This window comes from Stegodyphus dumicola, chromosome 5 (genome assembly GCF_044657685.1).
Source record: "Stegodyphus dumicola isolate Sdum_Otavi_A_Nest chromosome 5, ASM4465768v1".
NCBI lineage: Eukaryota > Metazoa > Arthropoda > Arachnida > Araneae > Eresidae > Stegodyphus > Stegodyphus dumicola.
Window position 1 is genome coordinate 84,281,767 of NC_140772.1, and position 13,969 is coordinate 84,295,735.

At 31.8% G+C, this 13,969-nt stretch overlaps 1 protein-coding gene across 1 annotated transcript in view; it reads left to right on the forward strand.

Moving 5' to 3' along the window:
* Positions 1-13,969, forward strand: part of LOC118196367 (uncharacterized) — a 107,145-nt gene that overhangs the window by 28,420 nt on the left and 64,756 nt on the right. The gene's annotated exons all lie outside the window — the stretch shown is intronic.

Below are 13,969 nucleotides of genomic sequence, written 5' to 3' on the forward strand. Positions count from 1 at the left end.
AGCTTTGGAATTCTGATAAGATTTAAGGACATCTAGACCTGTCTGGTCACCTTGTCACAGAACAAGTGCCCTTTGTTAGAGGAACAAGGGGAGATGGAGGCGGGGTGTTGTTAAGTGACGTACTGAAAAGTGAGTTCAAAGGTTGTTTTATAGTCTTTAACAATTTTGAGTTCTACGCGAAACATTTGGTTTAAACTTTTCTTTCTTTCAAGCGATATTGTTCCCTAAGATGGCAAGGCGAAAGCAACTATCTTTTCGAGATAAACTGAACGTTATCAATGATATTGATGAGGGAATGAAGCACATTGATGCGGCTAAAAACATGGATTATCGCAATCTACAGTTGCAACGTTCCTAAAGAAGAGAAAGCAAATCGAAGATGCTGTAACTTCAAATGAAATTAACCCAGAGCGAAAACGACTGAAAGTTGCGACAAATGAAAACATTGATGCTGCTGTTTTAAAATGGTTTCAAGAGATGAGAGCAACAAATGTCCCAATAAATGGACCTTTATTATGTGCAAAAGCACGGAAATTTGCAGCAATGCTAGGGAACGAAACTTTCAAAGCTAGCAATGGTTGGTTAATGCGTTTTCGAGATCGTCATGGAATAACTTTCCAAGAAGTTCACGGAGAGAAAAAGTCAGCCCTGATAAACGACGCAAATGAATGGCGGCAAAACAAGATGAAAGAAATCTTAGAAAAGTATGCTCCAGAAGACATTTATAATGCAGATGAAGCTGGGCTGTTTTTCCAACTCCTACCCGATCGAACATTGGCATTCAAGGGTGAAAAGTGTTATGGAGGGAAGAAATCAAAGCAGAGACTGACTGTTCTTCTGTGTACAAATAGCACAGGAACGCATAGAATACAACGTCTCGTCATTGGTAAATCATTGAAGCCAAGGTGCTTTAAGAACGTGAAAAGTCTTCCCGTGGAGTATAAAGCAAATAAGAAGGCTTGGATGACGTCTAAATGTTTTTCCGAATGGTTACAGAAGTTAGACAATGAAATGAAGAAGAGAAAGAAAAAAATCGTTTTGTTGATAGATAACTGCGGTGCTCACACGTCATTTCCAAAGCTACAAAACATCGAAATCGCTTTTTTTCCCTGCCAATTGCACTTCAATTTTACAGCCTCTTGATATGGGCATAATTAAGTGCTTCAAAGGATATTACAGAAAACGGTTGGTGGACTCCATACTTGTAAACTTTGAAAATAAAGTAGAAGACCCTTTCAAAGCTGTAAATGTCAAGGAAGCGTGTGACAATATTGCTGGAAGTTGGTGGGAAGTAACAGAAAAAACCATTCGGAATTGCTGGGAAAAGGCCGGTCTTTGTGTTATGGAAGATAAGAAATCTGATAATGATGAAAATTCCATAGACAATGATCTCTCAGATGATCAAGAATGTGTTTTGCACATCAAAAAATCCGTATCCCAACTTGAGGAAACAAGCGGTAAAAAGTTTGGAATTAGTATAGAAGACTATTTAACAGCAGATGATGATCTTATGGTTTTCGCAGGAGTTACTGATGAAGATATTCTCTCTGAAATTACTGATGAGATAGGAAACAATGATGAAGATGATGATGATATTGATGATGATGATAATACAGGTCTATCGCAGTCCTTATTGTCATCCCAGGAAGCTCTTCAATCTGTGAATTCTCTACGGACATTTTTTTCAAGCCTTCCGTCGACAAATGAAGAACATTTTCGTGCACTAGGCTCAATGCATACAGTATTGGTGAACTTAACAGTTAAAAAAATCAATAAACAAACAAAAATATTGGATTATTTTCAATAAAAAGTGTTTTCAGGTATGTGAATATTTCTGTGCTTATTTTCTGAATTTATCTTATTTATTTATCTTTTTAGTATTTAAACCACTATTATTAGTATTTTACAAATTAATTTCTTCTAAATATAGACTTAAAAGTAGTATGTTATGCACCTTAAACTAATAATAATAATAAAAAATCTCTTATTAAATGCTCAAAATATGTGGGCCCTCGATATAACAATATGCCTCTCTACAACAATATATTTATTTGGTCCCTAAAATATTGTTGTAACGAGGTTTCACTGTATATATATTTACAGAAAATCTGCTGAATTTTCAGCACTTTTTCTTTTTTTCTCTAAAATTAATCAGACAATAATCTAAGAATTCCTTTTGGTTTGTAATAATGTTGTACAGATTACCTACCTGCTTTTAGCATATTACATTTTCATTCCATAATTTTTATACCGCAGTAAACAGCTATGTGTATATGTTAGCATTATGAGTAACTGATTCAGTCGATACAGAGACAATTTTATTGCGTAAAGTAAATGACAATGCCAAACTTAATTCCATTTGCCTATAACCAATAACAATCTAAAAGGAAGAAGGAAAACTAACACTAGAATCGAGTGTTGTTTTTAACTTTAAAATATATCTTTAACAATTAATACAAATACTCAAGCAATTTTCCGAACATTCTAAGCAGATGTTCGTCCTTAAACATTCAAGTAAATGTTTTAAAGCTTCCAGTTAATTTACAAACACGAAAAATGTTAGAAAAGGATAATTTTTTATCTAACTGATAAGTTTTTCTTCCCTGAATATGTGGCCTTGTGAGCAGAGTTGATAGGTGGGCAGACCTTTACTTTATTTCTCATTTTTACATGTAACTTAAATAAGAATTAGTACTCTTTAGTATTGCATAAAAATTCTTCCTTGTGAAAGTAGACAGATTATAAGGGTTTATAAAAATTCATTCTCTAATTAGGAAGATCAAAACTGTAACTAATTGCGTAAGTATTTATTGTCAATTCTCTGCTTATGTAAAATACTAATAAGGTAAAGAACACATACTTTTGAAATAATATCTCATCTATAGGGTTGTTTTAGTCCTGACAGAAATTTAAAAAAAAACTACATAGATTTAACCAAGATACCCTGACGTGAATATTTCCACTTGGAAATTATAGTTCAGATAATTATCACTTATGCACCTAAAATGTAAGTTCATGAAAGTTTCAAATTTCATGAAAGTTTCATGAAAGTTCATAAATGTAAGTTCATGAAAGTTCGCTCCGTCGATGAATTTTTTAAATTCATTTGGAGAGTTCTTTATTTCTGTTGAATATTCAGCTATAAAAAATTTAAGAATATTATAATTTATAATCTCAGCCACTGAACGACATTTTAAAATGCCTAAAAACATTTTTCATGATCAATCTTTTTTTTACAATTTAACTTCCAACAGAAAGTGGTTTTCAACTGCCAGCCATGTGATCCTTAGAGAGCCTGGGACATTGCTAAGCTCCAAGGGGATGAAATGTACATTGGGAAGTCCTAAGTATATTTTAATGAGCCATGTTTTACTATAATCAATATAATCCTCTTTTGGGCATTAGAATATGGTCTGTCATACTGCATTTGCTTATTACACATATTATGTCTGCACATAATAAACTGGTTATCACCACCTAATAATTAAATACTCATACTAAAATCATCAATTAATTTTTTTTGGGGGGGGATTATTCCCACCATCAACGGACGCTATAAACCCGGCAACAATCCCTTTTTATCTATATAATTTTCTTTTTTATGGGATGAAAGATAGTCTTAAAGGTAAGTTGCTTTTATCTTTTTCCTCTCATCACATGCATTGTTTTTTGTACACAGAATAATTTAAATGACTTAAAAAAATTTCCAAAACATATAACTTTCTTTTTTTCCTCAATAGATGACGCCATGAGCATTTCTTCCAATACAAAAATCCTCCTGAATTGTTGCCAGTTTTTAAAAATTAAATTCCCCGAAGCCACAGGAGACGTACGACTCAAAAAACGGCCTGAAACGACTCTCCTCCCTTCGTAACATCCATTGTCCTTTGTTGTGATGTCATTGACATTGCCTCTGGCCACGACTTCAGCCTCTCAGATACAGAACTGTCATTTTACATCTACTAATATTGGCAGTGAACACCACCTTTCTAAGCTTATCACATCCACAGATCTCTAAAATCCTCTAAAACCGTAAATGGTCACGTTTAAAGAAAGCTCACTCTACTTTTAATAAAGCCCATATATTAACCTTAACAATAGATTTGTTACATTTTTATTTTCTTCTAAAGCAATAAAACCATGATTCTGTTGCTTTAGAAATACGTGCAATTAAAAAAAATTGAACACTGTATCACAAAAGCGTAACTAGATCCAGATACACATCTTTTGAACATGCCTTAAATTCATTATTCTACTCAGAGTAACTTGTCTACATGAAATATTTAATAAATATTAGAAAACAAACTCTAAGTCAGGTCAAAGTAGTAATATTATCTCCTCTAAACCCTTTTAATTGACGAAAACATGCGTTCGCTCTGTTGTAAAATGACCTCTGGAGAAGCGAACGATATGGGGAAAAGAGAATCAGTGGGGAAAGGCAGTGGACGAACAGCAATATTTCAATCTGGAAATGACGCAACAGCACTAAACCATCTAAAAAGTTTCTCAATTATTATTGCTTGTATTTTCCTCAAATCAAATCTGGAATAATAACAATAGCAATAAGAAAAGAGGAGCTTATAAGGTATTTTCTCTCTCCTTTCAGCATGCTTGGAAGACAGGAGTGCAATAATCTTAATTCTTTATTATTAAGCATGAGTTTCTTCATACCATATAGCAAACGACCAGGCGATTTGGTTGATTAAATAAATTAAATTATTGCAAACCAGGTATCCGTAAACATATAAATTGCGAAATGTGATGGTAAATTTTTTGTTGAATGAATTTTTGTTGTACAGTAAGCAAAGATTCATTTTTTATAGCAGACATTGCAAAAAGTTTATTAAATTAGTAAGCAACAAAAGGACAATATCTTACACTATTTTTTTAAACTGAATTATGATGAAATTGATATCAAAGTCGAACGTATCAACGTTCAGTAAAATATGCAGTTATGAATTTCGCAATCTAACAGTGAGTAAGGCTTAACTCGTGGAATGTTTTTATCATGACCTAAGTCAATATATAGGGTTATTTTCAGCAGAAGTTTTTTAATACAATTTGCTTTCTTCGGACTAATTTATTTCCTTCCTTTTCTTTTCTCAATTTTAATTTCAAAATTTTATTGCGAATCACGAATAATCTTGTTTGTAATTTTTGAATTAACATTTTTACTTTTTCTGGGGCGCGGAATATCTGAAAGAGAGATTTTTTCCACAATTATTGCCTAAACATTAAATCTGAAAAAAGCCATTTGAAACCGAAAAGCTCAGTATAACAGTTTAACACCTCATAAAGGGTTTTGCCATTAAAATGTTGAAATCATTAAAATAAATTTAAAAATCTTATAAACATTTATCTCCTCTAGTTAGATAAAAACAATATATACTGTTTCCAACGCCTGGATAAAACTTTATTATTGAATAAGATTAAAACTTAAATGAACATTTTTATTTTAAAAATTTTAGTGGTTGTTTCTGCGTTTCAGTTTTGAATGCTACTAACAAAAAATGCAAGCTTTCTTTATTCATAATTCAGTATAATACTTCAGCCAGTTTTAAGCAATAAAAGACATATTTAGCATATTAAATAAGTCATACTTAGAAATTCAAGATACAGAGCACAACATCATAGCTTAAGATGAGCTGTTCGCAACGGGATGAGCGGTGATAGAATAAGAATTCTAAATATGAAGAGCTTATGATATTATTCCACTATAAAATAAGTGCATCTTTTATCATCGGATACTATCGGATACTTAATATCGTAGTGCAACAAATGTTTCCCGTAAGTGAAGGGATAAAGATTTCTCTTTTGCCAAGATGCGAATTCAGATGATAAGAATAATAAAAACTGTTTTTAAGTATCATTCAAAGTTACATTGCCTTTCAGACAAAATTAAAAAAGAAATGGATATAGAAGCTTGCATTTTGTACGTCATTGGCGTAATTTCATTACAACTATTAGATTTTAATTTGAAAGCAGACAAGTGTACACAAGAAAGCAGAGTTAAACATTTGCACTTATTATAGGATTAGAAAATTGTTTTCTTATGCCACTAGTGGTAGAATTCTGTATGCAGATATCATTCCACCTGGCGCAAGATTTGTAGCTGTTGGTTTATCTTCCAAAACGTAGTAAGTAGTACATTATGGTTCGCAACAGAGGTATTCAGAACTCAACAAATTTCAAGACGAATAAATGTGTAGTTATGAGTGTGTTGAGAAAATTTAAGAATTTTTTTAACAAAATATGGAAAATTATTCAAGTACCTTTGTTCTCTTCTTAAATAAAATTAATATCTAATTCAGCAAGATCAAAAATTAATCTTAATTTTGAATAAAATTAAAACTCATTTAAAAAAGAATTTACATTTTGAACGCTCCGGCGTTTGTTTCTGCTTTTGTTTTTTGTGCGTAAAAATGGTATCAACAGAAGAATATCTAAATATTAAAAACGTATATTACCTCTTACATAAAATTTAAATAAGTAATCTGAAAAGATTCAGATTTTAACATCGCACCAGAGGATTTGTTAAAGTGTCTCTGAGCTATCACTTTACCAATCTACTTTTGAGCCGCTGATATAACTCCCGCTAATTTTTTTTTTTTTTTTTTTTTCCATTTTAACTTTATTACTAAACACCAATATCTTCGCATAAACTGCAATAGCAAAATCACAAAGTTTTTTAAAAAAGCGTTTTTTAGAATTTCCGGAGGCATATTTCACAAGTGCACATCAGGGTAGCCACCGAGGGAGGGGTTTCGAAAATGGACCAATGAGCTCCAATTGCTCTTATGATGCTAAATCTTTGTGCATATGAACGTATGCTGTTTACGTTTTAATTTGCATTTGTTTCTCAGTTATAAATGTATGGCGTGAAAGTAGAAAATCTCATAGTGCTTTTGTTTAATGAGTTTAATTAACCGCCGACATTTTACTTTCGCGATTTTTATCACGCATTGATATTTGGATTGATGTTCACCCCATATTATCGTTCTTTACATCGACAAAATGACTCAAGCTACAATTAGCCTCGAAAATTATGCATTTAATAACACCTGTGGATTAAGAAAATTCAAGTGTATAGTTTTATTTTTATTAAGATGAAAGGGACTGAAAGCTTTGCAATGAATCTAGTGTTTCCTTCTTTCAGTGCTTGCGTTCTTTTTATTTTGAAAGTGTAAGATTCAGAATTCATATCGTGTATGATCTGATTATATCCATTGTTAAGATTAAAAGTTATATGTGAATAAATTGAAAATATTCTTTGTGAATAAGATAAATTCATTCTGTTTGATGAGTATTTCTTGTGTAGACAGTACATTTAAGAGTGAGCGGTTAGTAAATGTGAAATTTAACACACTAAATGTATACGAATGCAAATTAGTAAAGTTCACTTTCAATAATATTCTGCATTCGATATTATTATAGAACATCATTTTCATATAGACTGCAATAAAAAGTGCTGACTTCTATTTACATAGGTAATTGGCGTAAATATTTTTATTAAGTAATATTTCACATGAATATTTTTGCGGAGTATCCAAAATGTGTGTGTATTTATTTCAAATTATTTCAACCAGATAATGATATCTTCACAATTGCTTATATTTGATCTAACTTCACAATGCAAACTGAGAAATCGACGATGCTTTAATTATTTTGTACAGAAAATTGAGTGGTAAAATATATTCAAAGTTGAGTGGCTTAAATCTTTAAAGTGCGCGAAAGGTGACATGACAGAAATATTACTGGATGTCCATTGGTCCATCCTAGAAGCCACTCCCTTGGTGGCTCCACAGATGTGCACTTGTGAGATATGCTTCCCGGAGTGCTGCAATTAAATGCCTTTTCTCTGTTCATCATATTAATGTGCAGTTTTCTTAGTAAGATGACTTACACAATATTTTTGGTCTTTTTATTATTGACTTTTATCTTTTCAATTTTATTTTCTAAGCATCACTTTCTGCGCACTTATGCCATAAAAATTCAACAAAAAATTACTAAATATTTAAAAATAGCATATTTTTAGAATTATCGACACAGTGTTCAGTCTTGCCATGCTTTTTTATATTCCTTACATTATTTATTTAAAAATAATACATGGTGATAACATTTGATGACAAAATCCTTTTATTTTTGCATACTTTTTTATATTCACTATATTATTTCTTTAAATGTATTGCATGGCGATAACATTTGGTGAAAACATCCTTTTATCTAAAAATTAATACGGACAAAAAAAGTGAGGATCGAGATTAATAGCATCTCTAATGCTAGGAAAACGGTTTTATAGAGAGAGCCTTGCGACGGATATTTATCTAGAAAATTCCATGAAAAGCATTCGCTTTTATTTTAATGCAGACGATAGAGTTTAATTGGAGCAACATTAAAAATTTTACAATTTATACGGTGCTAAAAAACTATTCTGTGCATGATACTTAGGGTATGGAACAACATTTATTGAATGTTAAAAAGTTTATGTAAAATGATGTTATCTAGCCACACATATATACATATATAGTAGTAATGCATTTAGTTTATCACTTGCATTTTTTTATGTTTTTAGCAACATGTTTCAAGAAAATGATAGGATGCTTCCGATATTTAAATGGCTTTTGTTACGCTTTTAATTCTCTAGTAATTTGAATTTGTACATACACATATACATATTTTTTTAGAAAACAAATGCAAAACTCCTCTATTTCCACAAAGTATGTCTTAAATTTATGACTCTAATAAATATTGAAAAATTAGGAAAAAGAAGGAAAATTTTTTTTCCTTTTTTTCGTTTTTCTTTTCTTTTCTTTTCTTTTCTTTTCTTTTTTTTTTTTTTTTTTTTTTTGAAAATCATTTAAAAAAACACGTGCATTATTACAGTATGCGCACAGAAGAATTTAAAAACATATTCTTCAGCCTCATTTCTATTCATCACTCGTAGAAAATTTCAGAACCATTAGAAATAATAACAACCACTTACTTTTTTATAATCGAAAACAAGACGAATTTCTTGGCAGAAGGTCTTTGTTTCGCTTTAACTCCACCTACATCTTTCCTTTTCTCTAATTTTTTATTCCATTTTTTAAAAAAAATCGAAATGAGCAACCGCGATGAAGAGTGACGACAGAAAAACCTATCGATCAGACGCAGAGACCAAATCAAAACTAAGGTTTGAACACAAATGTAACCTGTCTGCTTGTTGGCTGTTCCCCCATTGACCTGCATAGGCGATCAGTTTCGATCCGGACGCTTAAATTCTTGTTGCCAACTCCCGCTTCCTTTCTTTTAACCTTTTTTTTTATCCCTTAAATATTATTCTTTTCAAAATCGGATTTCTTCCAATAGTTTTATGTTCCTTTCATTTTTTTTTTTTTTTTTTTTTTTCCCCTTCAAGAAAAAGAAGTGGCGAGTTTTTGGTTGGAGATTTAAACTTTGAACATAAGAATAGTTTTAAATTTATTCATGGCGATCAGTCAATTAATTTCACTGCAGCATACTTTTTTAAGACAGAGCGGCAACATTTGCTGCAATAAAAGAACAACAACCGGAGTGGGGATAATTGATTAGTGAATTGTTTTTCTATTCTAATTGCTCAATGTCTTGGATAAAGACATTTTTACGTAACTGTTTTTTTTCCTTTGAGGCTTCTACTCGAAATATTGAACAAGTTCTACTTAAAAAACATATTAAAAGAAACTTTTTAAATAAGAAGACTGAAAGACTACACATTATTTTGTATTATACGCTTTAGTTCTTAACATTCTAGCTAAAGTCACAAAATTTGCATTATTGATTTATTTGTTAACCTCCTTTCACATGAATGATGTAGTTTGGCTCGTAATGTATCAGAAATACGGTTACTATATTTTATGACAAGAAAGATATAACCGGTTAATATAATAAATTAATATTAATCTAAATAATTAATTCCGCCAAATATCTGGCTTTCAGCTCCCAACAATTTCTTATCTAATATATCTGGTAGCTAACATTGATAAAATATTTTACTTTAAAGTATTATACTGCCTAGAAAGTAGGACAAAGTAGGAGTCCGAATGTAAACTGGTAGCACGAAGAATTATTCATAGCAGTCGAAAAGTTTCTTTCATAGCAGACGAAATCAAGAAATATCAGGCAGACTGTATATATAACTATTGTTATGCTTTTTGAATGAATGAGTAAGCTAAATTTTATCGTTGTTATCATTACAGAATGTGAAACGTCATTAAAAAGTAATGAAATATGTATCTAGGTAAAGTGAACTTGTAACAATATGACAGCAAGAACATACATTAGCGATAAGGGAAGACGTTAATCTAACTGTTAAATATTTTGCCAGTGAAGGCAAGGAAAGTGCTATTTCATTTGTTACAATGTACGATTAGAAAAGATAAAAATTATAATAAATAAAATATTAATTAATAGTAATTAAAATGTTAATTATAATAATAAGGTGTTAATTAAAAATTATAATAAATAAAATGACAAAAACTTATGATTATTAGAGCGCACCTTGTGGTACCTCAACGAATATCATGGTCAAGTACGGGAAAAAAAAAACATTGCGTTGTCTCAAAGCGACCTGAGAAGGTAAACAGTAGTGCTTGTTGGGCAATATACGGATTGCACATCAAAAAGAAAAAAGAAAAAAATCTGAAAGTGTTCAGATTTTAATGATCATCCACAAAGGCTTGTTCAGATTTTTTACGCTCTCGCCGAGCTCGCAATCTGCTAGTCTGCTCTTACACTCCGTCCTGTAATCTACTGTGTTGGTATATTGCAGCCCTGGATCGGAAGTGTTCAGATGGAGACAATGATCTTCTCCCTTGGTCACCTCGTTCTTTATACCGTACACCATACGATTTCTTTCGTTGGACGTTCGTTAAAGACAACTATTATTAATATACCACTATTGACCACGTCTATTCAGAAAACCTATGATCAGATAATACATGCACTGCAGGTCATTGTAGAGGATATGATACACTAATTCGAAAAGACTTTAGCACTTGTATGAAAATCAGTAGTATGACTCAGAGACTACACTGGTGGACCCCAGTGAAAGTATGAAAAATCTGAGAATTGCCACTACTGCTTGTGTATATTCCTTCCTTTCCCCATAAGATGAGAAAAATTTCAGTTTAACTTCAGAAACTCCAGACACACTTATTAGCCCAAAGGGCGTTAGCCTAGAATGGATATTAGTCTCGAAACGGCATTTTGAGTCTAATCACTATAAACGGTAGCATCACTTAATTGTTGTTACCAAATATTAGAGCCCTGTAAAAATTAAATAATGAAGAAGCTGCATGAATGTATGTATGTTTCTCGCATTGTGAAAAAATAACGATACTCATCAGATTCTGTATAACATAGTCCTCCACCAGCAAATGGGCACCTGGAACCACGAATCTTAAATTTCGAATTTAATTTATTGTGTGTTTCATATTTTTTAAACTTAAACAAATTTTTTATTAAGAAACGGAATGATTTCAAAGTGAGCAATGGCAACACACTGTACGGAATAAAATATTTTTATCTCCTGCGCGCGAGATTCTATCGGAAATTATTCTATCGAAAATTCTAAAGATATGCTGTTTTTATAATTTTTAGCCTAATGGGGCGTTAACTCAAATGCTCTTGAAACGTGCAGGTATGTGTAAATGAAGAAAATGCCTCTTTGGTGTAATATTAATTAATTTATTGATTGTCATTAAATATCACAAAATACTACGTATTATGTAAGTTTGCATAAACAATTTCCTTCAAATTAAAAAAAGCCTCAATAAAATATTAATAAAGGAATCTATACAATGAAAATTTTTCTGAGGAATCAAACTATTATAAATTTGGAAGGAAATTTCCTCCCTCCAAAAAAGGACTCTCTTCCTCTGATGAATATCTAGTCATTAGATTTAGTGATTTTTACTATAATAACATAATAATACATGCTCTACATTAAAATTGACCTCCATCTGAACTACTAGAATGTCTATGCATTTATCTCTATAGCACTAGCGTTTTGATACAGTTGGATTTATTCCAACAAAGCTGAAATTACTTTTTCAAATTTCTTCATTCGTTTACAAGTGAACAGCGCAGAGATAGTTTTCTCAAGTATCATTATATTGGTTTTGAAGTAATAGCTTATAGAGGGCAACATATTTAATGGGTGTACTGAGATGTAGGTGCTGTACATAGGTACCTTGAGGGATGATCAGTATTGTAAAGATGTTACTTTCGCTTGATGCATTTGGCTATTGGCCAGCAATTACTTTTATAGATGATAATGCCTGGCGTCATCTAACCAGAGTGTCGAGAATCTCTTGCAGAATGAGGATATCTGTCTGTTGCTTGTTGCAAACTTAACTCCTTTGAGCACAAATAAAACATTAACTGTAGTCGTATTGCACTCAGAAATCATTGATAGAAAGCAAGCTAGCCCTAATCCAGTGTAAAAATTTATGTTTCACGACACTACGATTACCGCATTACAGTTCAAGGTGATGCATTACATTTCTAACTGCGATGCGGTAATTAATGCCATGTGATTGCAGTTATCATGATGTCGTGGCACATTTCAGTTCAACCTTTACAGTTGAGAAGTCACACTGACTTTTCATCTATACCTAATGCCTACGTCCAGTGTTTCATCTGTTACCTATGCCTAATACTTACGTGCAATTTGAACTTCAAAAAACTTCCTACCAATGCTTTGAACTGCTATTTCCAAACCTTGTTATTATTATCTTATGTTAGGTGCCGGGAAATAGATAGTTTACTGCATTTATCTTCATTCATATACATACTCTATACATGCAAAAATGCCACTGAGCTTAAGGTTTCGATATATAATGTACTACATTGATATAAAACATCTGCTCTGATAGCGCTCATCACAAATATTGAATCCGCATAAAACGTTTTCAAGCATCTGTTAAATAGTATGCAAATAGAAGAGTTCTAAGAATAAATAAAGTGATGTAAGACCCCTTGCAGGGTAATCCCATAAAGGGACTACTTACAAACTAAATTGTAAGCTTATTTATCGCTTTTGTTCGATTTCCTCTAAGGTCCACTAGCGGCCGAGCGTAACGTAATTAAATACTAGTAGCTCGACCAGAGTTCGAATCTCAGAGAACAGCCTGGCTGCATGGAAGCTTTCGTGGTGTTCTCCATGCGGAATGCAGATATGAGTCAGCTTCCTTTAAAAATTCCGCTACGAAGGCATCCCTCCTCATAGACAAGTAGCCCTTAAGTTTTCCGCCTTAATTAATTAATCTAAACTTACTTGATTTTTAGCCGTAATGATGCAAAATGATAGTCTTTAATTCTTTTCATTTATGTCATAGTCTGTGTATTTTCTTTCTCTGCTACATTTTTTTCCCAATTATGTGAATTAATTGTACACAGAAATATAAATCGCGATGTTTATATCATATCACATTCTTGTATAAAGAGATGGAATTAAAATTCTACCATTAACTGAAATTATGAGCTTGTTCCAGAAAGAAATGTACGTTTGCGATGTATCTAGTTTAGTTAAAGAATCAATTACTAAATATTTTATATCTATTTAGTGATACTGAGTAACAAAATAAGCAATGTTGCACTAGTCAAAGAGGTGAAAAAGATCGAACAATTTTCGTTCCTTTTCGATTCCAAATAAGAGAAATATTTTTAAAAAATTTCAGTTCTCAGTGTTAGTCTAACTAGATTTAAAATAATATTTCAAAATATTTCTTTCAGGTATACAAGATACTACATAATTTTACAATTATCGAAAATGCTGTTGTTATTTGCAATTCATTTACTGATTTTATTGTCCACACGCTAGTTCTCTACTTTCCTCTCACGAGTTTCAGAGCTTCACCTTAGAGTGTCTGTTGAACTCCGGGACAAAAAAATGTATATATCAGAAGAATATTTCAAAGGAAAAGCCAAGCTCAGTATCACCAGATTCGTT